The following is an 8,756-nucleotide window of genomic DNA, read 5'->3' as shown; positions in this document are numbered from 1 at the left end:
CTTGCCACGCTCTGCCCTCACTCACAACTGGTCGCTTTGTGTCATATTGAGCCTGGCCAGCCTCACCTCTGGCCCCGCCCACTGTCCCAAAGGTGGCTGGTGATTGGTGGGTCAATTGTGCAACAGCACCCAAGAAGTCCTTGCTGATTGGTTAGTGACTTGTGCAACACGCAAGCCTGTTACCTCTTGCACACATTGATCACGCTGAAGACCATGTAAAAACTACCAAGTTTTCTCTGACGTCACAAAAGGAGATCGTCCACAGAGGCTTGTCTCAGGAACTGTTGACGACATGGAGTTTATGTAAGATAAGTTATTATAGAAAGAACGTCTGGAGCAAACTCTAAATACAGTATTACATATTTCTTCCTATACTCTACCATTTGAAATATATAGAAAGATAGTATTCTGGGTAGAGGTCAAGGAAAATGAACTTATGGAGGACTACGCCAAAAGGTGTTGTTGCTAGATGTTGCACCTCCGTGAGTGGCCAGGGTTGTCTAGTGTCTCGTGGTAATACAGCCGTCATATTTTGTTTCACAAAACATATTGATCATATATAGGGATTAAATAAGGCCAATTGTAATACTTATATTTAAACATTTATAGTTGTTGGGTGTTTGGTGGCGTCGTCCTGGGGCCCACCTGTGGTGGTGGTGGATATTTGAGAGTCTATTGCAGTGAGTGGTGGTCTAGTGACTGTCTTTACGTGGAAGAATGACTCTGGAGGATATACAGTAAACGTGAGTTGGTGTTAAGGGAATGTGGATGTAGAATATGGTAGTGACAGTGATGGTGAGCCAGTTTACATGAGAGGGAAACACACTCTCTCTCTCTCTCTCTCTCTCTCTCTCTCTCTCTCTCTCTCTCTCTCTGCTAGTCATTACAGTACAAAGGTCATAAAGTTATCGTCATCATTATTTCATTATGTAGCTTCTTCGTAATTGATGTCCTTCAACCTGTAATGATCTTGTCTACTGCAGGTGAGAGTTGCTGTTTGTGTTGTTTTGTTAAGGGGTGAGGAATAAGTGGGGTAAGTGACTGTAGTGTGTAGTGGTAAGTAGAGGTGGTTGACTGTGTGGGAGGTAGTGGTAGGTGGGGGTCAGTAATTGTAGGTGTAGAAGTATGAATTAAGGTAGGGGAAGTAGTGGTATGGCGCTGTGTTAGTGAAGGGGGAGTAATGGTATGGGGCTGAGTTAGTGTAGGGGAGGTAGTGGTATGGGGAGTAAGTTATTGTAGCGGAGGCACTGGTATGTGAGTGAGTTATTGTAGGGGAGGTTGTGGTATGGAGAGTGAGTTACTGCAGGGGAGGTACTGGTCTGGGGGAGTTATTGTAGGGGGCACTGGTATGTGAGTGAGCTAATGAAGGGGTGGTTGTGGTCGAGGGGTGAATCATTCTAGGTTAAGTACTGGGGACAAGTGACTAAATGGGACTTAAGTGGTACAAGAGATGATTAAGGCCGGAATTAACGTTTAAATTTTGTAAATCACATCAAATGTTTCATTAAGACTGTACATTAAGAGTAAAGGTAAATGAGACAGAGCATAATGTGTTTGAGTGATGGTAATGTGTGACGGAGATGACTGATATAGGAAGGACGGGAACAACTTGCCACGCTCTGCCCTCACTCACAACTGGTCGCTTTGTGTCACATTGAGCCTGGTCAGCCTCACCTTTGGCCCCTCCCACTGTCCCAAAGGTGGCTGGTGATTGGTGGGTCAATTGTGCAACACTACCCAAGAAGTCGTTGCTGATTGGTTAGTGACTTGTGCAACACCTATTGCACACATTGATCACGCTGAAGACCATGTAAAAACTACCAAGTTTTCTCTGACGTCACAAAAGGAGATCGTCAACAGAGGCTTGACTCAGGAACCGTTGATGACATGGAGTTTATGTAAGATAAGTTATTATAGAAAGAACGTCTTGAGCAAACTCTAAATACAGTATTACATCTTTCTTCCTATACTCTACCATTTGAAATATATAGAAAGATAGTATTCTGGGTAGAGGTCAAGGAAAATGAGCTTATGGAGAACTACGCCAAAAGGTGTTGTTGCTAGATGTTGCACCTCCGTGAGTGGCCAGGGTTGTCTAGTGTCTCATGGTAATACAGCAGTCATGTTTTGTTTCACAAAACATATTGATCATATATAGGGATTAAATAAGGCCAATTGTAATACTTATATTTAAACATTTATAGTTGTTGGGTGTTTGGTGGCGTCGTCCTGGGGCCCGCGTGTGGTGGTGGTGGATATTTGAGAGTCTATTGCAGTGAGTGGTGGTCTAGTGACTGTCTTTACCTGGAAGAATGACTCTGGAGGATATACAGTAAACGTGAGTTGGTGTTAAGGGAATGTGGATGTAGAGTATGGTAGTGACAGTGATGGTGAGCCAGTTTACATGAGATGGAAACTCTCTCTCTCTCTCTCTCTCTCTCTCTCTCTCTCTCTCTCTCTCTGCTAGTCATTACAGTACAAAGGTCATAAAGTTATCGTCATCATTATTTCATTATGTAGCTTCTTGGTAATTGATGTCCTTCAACCTGTAATGATCTTGTCTACTGTAGGTGAGAGTTGCTGTTTGTGTTGTTTTGTTAAGGGGTGAGGAATAAGTGGGGTAAGTGACTGTAGTGTGTAGTGGTAAGTAGAGGTGGTTGACTGTATGGGAGGTAGTGGTAGGTGGGGGTCAGTAATTGTAGGTGTGGAAGTATGAATTAAAGTAGGGGAAGTAGTGGTATGGCGCTGTGTTAGTGAAGGGGGCGTAATGGAATGGGACTGAGTTAGTGTAGGGGAGGTAGTGGTATGGGGAGTGAGTTATTGTAGGGGAAGTAGTGGTATGGGAGTGATTTTTTGTATGGGAGGTACTGGTATGGGGAGTGAGTTATTGCAGGGGAGGTACTAGTATGGGGGAGTTATTGTAGCGGAGGCACTGGTATGTGAGTGAGTTATTGTAGGGGAGGTTGTGGTAGAGGGGTGAATCATTCTAGGGTAAGTAGTGGGGACAAGTGACTAAATGGGACTTAAGTTGTAGAAAAGATGATTAAGGCCAGAATTAACGTTTAAATTTTGTAAATCACATCAAATGTTTCATTAAGACTGTACATTAAGAGTAAAGGTAAATGAGACAGAGCATAATGTGTTTGAGTGATGGTAATGTGTGACGGAGATGACTGATGTAGGAAGGACGGGAACAACTTGCCACGCTCTGCCCTCACTCACAACTGGTCGCTTTGTGTCATATTGAGCCTGGTCAGCCTCACCTCTGGCCCCGCCCACTGTCCCAAAGGTGGCTGGTGATTGGTGGGTCAATTGTGCAACACTATCCAAGAAGTCGTTGCTGATTGGTTAGTGACTTATGCAACACATAGGACTGTTGCCTCTTGCACACATTGATCACGCTGAAGACCATGTAAAAACTGGCAATTCTTCTCTGACGTCACTAAAAGTGATCGTCCACAGAGGCTTGACTCAGGAACCGATGTGACAGGGAGTTTATATAAATTAAAGAAAGGGGTAATAGTTCTTTTATATTCGGATATTCGTCTCCATTTTTTTTTAAAGTGGATTAGCCCACCCAGGCCCAGGTCGCTGACCCACATCGGGGCCTGGGGTCGAAAATGTAATAATAATACTAATACTAATACTAATAATAATAATAATAATAATAATAATAATAATAATAATAATAATAATAATAATAATAATAATAATACAATAATAAAAATAATAATAATAATAATAATAATAATAATAATAATAATAATAATAATAGTAATAATAATAATTATACTACTAATACTAATACTAATACTAATAATAATAATAATAATAATAATAATAATAATAATAATAATAATAATAATAATAATAATAATAATACAGAACCATTAAGATATACTAAAAAAATATCAAAAGTGAGAAACAATATATGTATGTTGTGTTGTCAATAGTAAGAGAAATAATTGAGACCCTAGTCGCAATTTTCGTGATGCCATATGGCAGCAGGGTCTACCATTAGACAACACATTATGCTTCCAATATCTTCCCAGGTGGTAGTACCCCCCTGTTTGGTAACTGTCTACTACCTACTACCATATAAGTATTGTACCGAAGGGAAAATATTGCCAAGAATCGCTCTCTTTTTTTCAGTAACATTTCTTAACGTTGTTGGGAGTGTGGTGGTGATGGTGGACAAATGAGAGTGTGTTATGGTAAGTGGTGGTCTAGTGACTGTCTGTACCTGGGGACGGTGACTGTGGAAGAATGGCTGTTGGGATGTGGGTTTGAGTTGGTGGTAACTGAATGGGGATGTTGATGCGGGTAGTGGCCAGTGGCGGTGATCCATGTGGAGGAAAGCGATTATGTGAATGATACATGTTGTATTAGGTCGGAGTGAGTAACTTATAAATTGTAATAAGTTGGGAAGAGTGGCTGGTACGTAATATATTGAGTCGTGGTGAGTGACTGGTGAATGGAGTGATTAGGTGAAGTGAGTGGCTAATGTATTTATATGTAGGGATGAGTAACTGTTGAGAATGTAATGGTGACTTAGCTTGCCAGTATTATATGACATTCTCAAATATACACACAACTGCTATGTGCTGAGGAAGCTCTATGTCAACGTTTGTGAGTAAGACAATTAAGAAAACTCTTTAGGGAGGTAGAGTGAAACTTCGACGTGGTATGAGTTTGTGTAAGAGAGTGGTGAAGGTGAATATGTGTACTGGGTGATGCACTCCCACATAACTGGTCTCTTGTTTGATGTTTAGCCCAAGGAATATTATAAGGAAATTGAACGCCCTTATATTTTCTTCATGCCCCCATAGCTCTGGACGCGCCATTGTTCCTGCGTCATCTCTACCTCAAGCATGGAACTAATAAGGATTGAATTACTCCAGTAAGACTACAAGTTCCTTATAATGTCCCTTGGTTTAACCCTTGCCGTCTCTCTGTTACGCTCCACCCACTGTCCCAAAGATGGCTGGTGATTAATGGGTCACTTGTGCAATACGTAGACCTGTTGCCTCTTGCACAGATTGATCATGGTAAAAAGCCCATAAATACTACCAACTCCTGTCTGACGTCACAAAAGATGATCGTCCATAGTGGTTTGACTCAGGAATCGTTGATGACAGGGCGTTTATGTGAGATGATTTCTTATGGAAAGTTACTGAAAAATTTGAAATATTAAATATTTCCGCCTACACTGAACTATTATCAATATATCCTAGATTTTATATACTATGTAGAAGTAAAGGAAAATTATCAGGTGGAGAACTGAGCCAGGAAGTGTTGTTCGATGTTGTACTTCCGTGGACGACCATGTACTGTGAGCAACCAGTATTGTTCAGCATCTTTTGGTATTATTACTCAGTTCACAAATTCAAGCTGATATTACTAAGAATCTTTTTTTTTATCTCTATAACCCTTGAAGCGGGGCTTAAAGTGTATTGATCGTTCAGTAACACATTGCTGATTCACCTAAAAGACCTTCCAAAATAATCTGGGGTGGCTCTTCTTCTGTCCAACTGTTAGATAGGATGGAATCAAAGGCATTTCGTCTTATTAACTCTCCTCCTTTAGCTGATAATCTCTCTTCCTTTTCTCTTTGCCGCAACGTTGCTTCACTCTCTCTCTCTTTTACAGGTGCTTTAACGGGCAGTGTTCGGTGGATTTGGCACTATTTTAGATCATGAGAAGTTTCCAAATGCTCGTATATTTGTTTAAATAATGAAGACAAATTGATGAGAGTTTTGTGGCAGCTGTGGTTGTGGTTGAGTTGCTAGTTCATTAATATCATTTTCTTCATTATTTAAGCAAATAAACGAAAATTTGGAAACTTCTCATGACTTTAAATAACAATGAATAGTTTATTATTATAAAAATTCTACCTTTAGTTTGTTTAATAATTATCCTGACAGTGATACAGCTGAAAACAGATCCACCAATTACAATCACCTTTACATATAGCCTTCCTATACCAAGGAGCACGAAACCCAGGGTGGGGTCGATGCATCTTTGGCTGACTATACGTATGTATGTGAGCCTAACAAAGAGAAATTTGACATCTGTTGTTTGTTATTCCATACCTTAGTGCGATGTGCAGCTCCTTTAATTTAGGGTTTGTTACTTTTTACCTTATTTACCTAATGGCCATCCAAACTTTAGGTGGTGATGCCAAGGTACGAGGTCATTGGGCAGTTTAGGACACTCTTTGTGAGGAAGTAGTTCCTTAAATTCGTCCCACATGCACATTGGGCTTGGCTTTGGTGACATAGCGAAAAATTTGCTTAGGTTTACGTTTCCTTCCCTTTTTTGAATGTTGCTAAGAGATGCTGTGGGGTTTCGTGATGTTGAATCGCACATAGGATGGAGGTGAGAAGGGAAACTCAGCTATGGCGGTTTTCTTATATAAATGTATTATATACAAAACAGTCTGGTGCTGGGAAGTTGCTGTGTGGTAGAGGAGTTGCTGTGCAGGAGCTTCTTTAGAGGAGGTGTTGCGTGTTGCAGGGCTAGAATGGACTTCACGGCGAGACTGGGAGCTTATATACACAGCCACTGGAGGTAAGCCCCGCAGATGGCAGACTCCCACCCCCCCTCCCCCGAGAGTCTAGATGACGAGGCTTGTCAGAGAAACTCGCCAACTAGCCGGTTGGTTGAACCCCGCCGCGAGTCTAGGCGGCTAAGCTTGTCGGAGAAACTTTGTCGCGGGATCGGCTGATCAGAAACTAACGGCAATACTCCCCCTCCTCTCCAAGTGCTGCAGGAAACTTGTCAGCAAGGTTGTATCCCACATGTGAGACATAACGGGCGAGGGTGTGGATCACTCTACCGCTACGGGTGACAACTCCGTCTAGGGACACGAGATCTGTGGGAGAAGCAGAGGGAGAAGGAGGGTTGTGGATAAGAGAAGGTTGTACTGGAGAGGAATGTGTTGCTTCTCTCGCAGCAGGTGCAAAGTCCTCAGGGTGCCGGGCGGGGTATCTGGGTCATTAGGGCCGGATGCAGGACCCTCATCAGGAGCAGGGTCCACGTCAGGAGCAGTAGGTACCTGAGGATGAAAAGAGGGTATACAGAAATATTGTGGGCGAGGTGGTGCTGCAAGTGGCAACGGTGGGCAGACAGGTGAAGGAGGTGCGGGATGAATGTGTTCAGGGCGATGGGAAGGCTGGCGTGGGGCAGTAGCCTTGAATGCAGAAACTGCCTGTCGTAGTGCTTGCAGTAGGTCGTGATGGGCAGCAGGAGTGAAGTGGTCAAGATCGGGAGTAAGGCGTATGATGTGCTGCTTGATAGTGTCGGAGGTTATGGCATCTACCAATCCCCGTCGATGTCGCTTCCTCGTGTAGTTGCAGGGAGCCTCACAGCGTCTAGCGTTAGCACCAAAACGTTGATGGTACCAACAGAAGGTAGGTATACTGTGCTGGGGGCTGGCGGTGGGGTCTGAGGCAGGACGGGGGTGTCTGGGTCGGTAGGACACAGTGCGTGGGGCAGGAACAGGAGCAGCTGCAGGCATGGAGGAGCAGAGCTGCTCGAGGGTGTCCATTCTGCGGTGTAGAGATTGTAGCAGGTCCCTCAAGTCTTGTTTGTCTGGTGGATACTACTTCTCTGAGGAGCGTTGATCCGGTTGACGAGACCGAAGCTAAGTGATGGTGTGTCCACCGAGTTGTTCGCGGCAGCATGGCGCACAGCATGGTATTCTTGGAACATTCTGTCTGCTGTGGCTGCATAGGTCGCCGAGGTAGTAGAGTAGTCCAATGCTGAGAGGACGAGACGAACTTCTGCAGGGAGCTTTTGAGTGTGAAGCTGGCACAGGATAGTGTCAGGAAGCCTGTCTGTGTGGTGGGAGTTCAGTCTCCGCACCTCGTTCCAGAGACGTGCAGGCATTGAGTTGCCGAGGGAGAGACCGGCTAGGTCTTGCAGGAGACTGGTGTCAGGCCGCTGGTATCGCCTCTTGAGAGCATCTCGTAGAGCTGCGAATTTGTTGTCATCTGGGAGCTTAGTGATGACTTTTGCATCTTGTGTGGCGATTTCTGTGGGCAGGGAACAGACCAGGGCGACGTACTTCTGTTCGTTTGTAGCTGTTGAGCCGATGAGAGCTGCCTCCATGTGGATTAGCCAGTCTTCAATGTTGTGATTGAAGACTGGGAGAGTGAGCTGTTTCTCATCCATCCTGTGTGAGTACGTGTCTCCGGGGGTCACAATTGTGGGGCTTCGTGATGGTGAATCGCACATAGGATGGAGGTGAGAAGGGAAACTCAGCTATGGCGGTTTTCTAATATAAATGTATTATATACAAAACAGTCTGGTGCTGGGAAGTTGCTGTGCAGGAGCTTCTTTAGAGGAGGTGTTGCGTGTTGCAGGGCTCTAGGTAGAATGGACTTCGGTGGGTCGGTCGGTATACGGAGAGAAGAGAGCATTAGCTCTGAGGGTGCAAGAAGGGTACAGTACAAGGCAAAGTTCAGAAGTGGGAAATAGAGGAGGAGGTTAACAGCAGGTAGGCTATCCACCTTGCGGAGACGGGGTTTTTGTCTTCCGTCAACAGTGCTGCATTAGAGGACTCATGCGGTTAGGGAAGGCCGGTCTCAGCCAAGCTAAGCTAAGTTGTTCTATTTGATGTTTCTTTGGGGCATATTATGATAGGGGAAAGGGGGGGGGTCCCTCCAGGTCCTTGTAGCACGGGAAGGATGATCCCCATCTTTTTCGTTTCTGCAAAATAACACATTCAATGTTCATAAGAGACAGAAAATTGA

This window comes from Homarus americanus, unplaced genomic scaffold, assembly GCF_018991925.1.
Source record: "Homarus americanus isolate GMGI-L3 unplaced genomic scaffold, GMGI_Hamer_2.0 scaffold24922, whole genome shotgun sequence".
Taxonomy (NCBI): Eukaryota; Metazoa; Arthropoda; class Malacostraca; order Decapoda; family Nephropidae; genus Homarus; species Homarus americanus.
Note: the sequence above shows the minus strand (reverse complement) of the source record.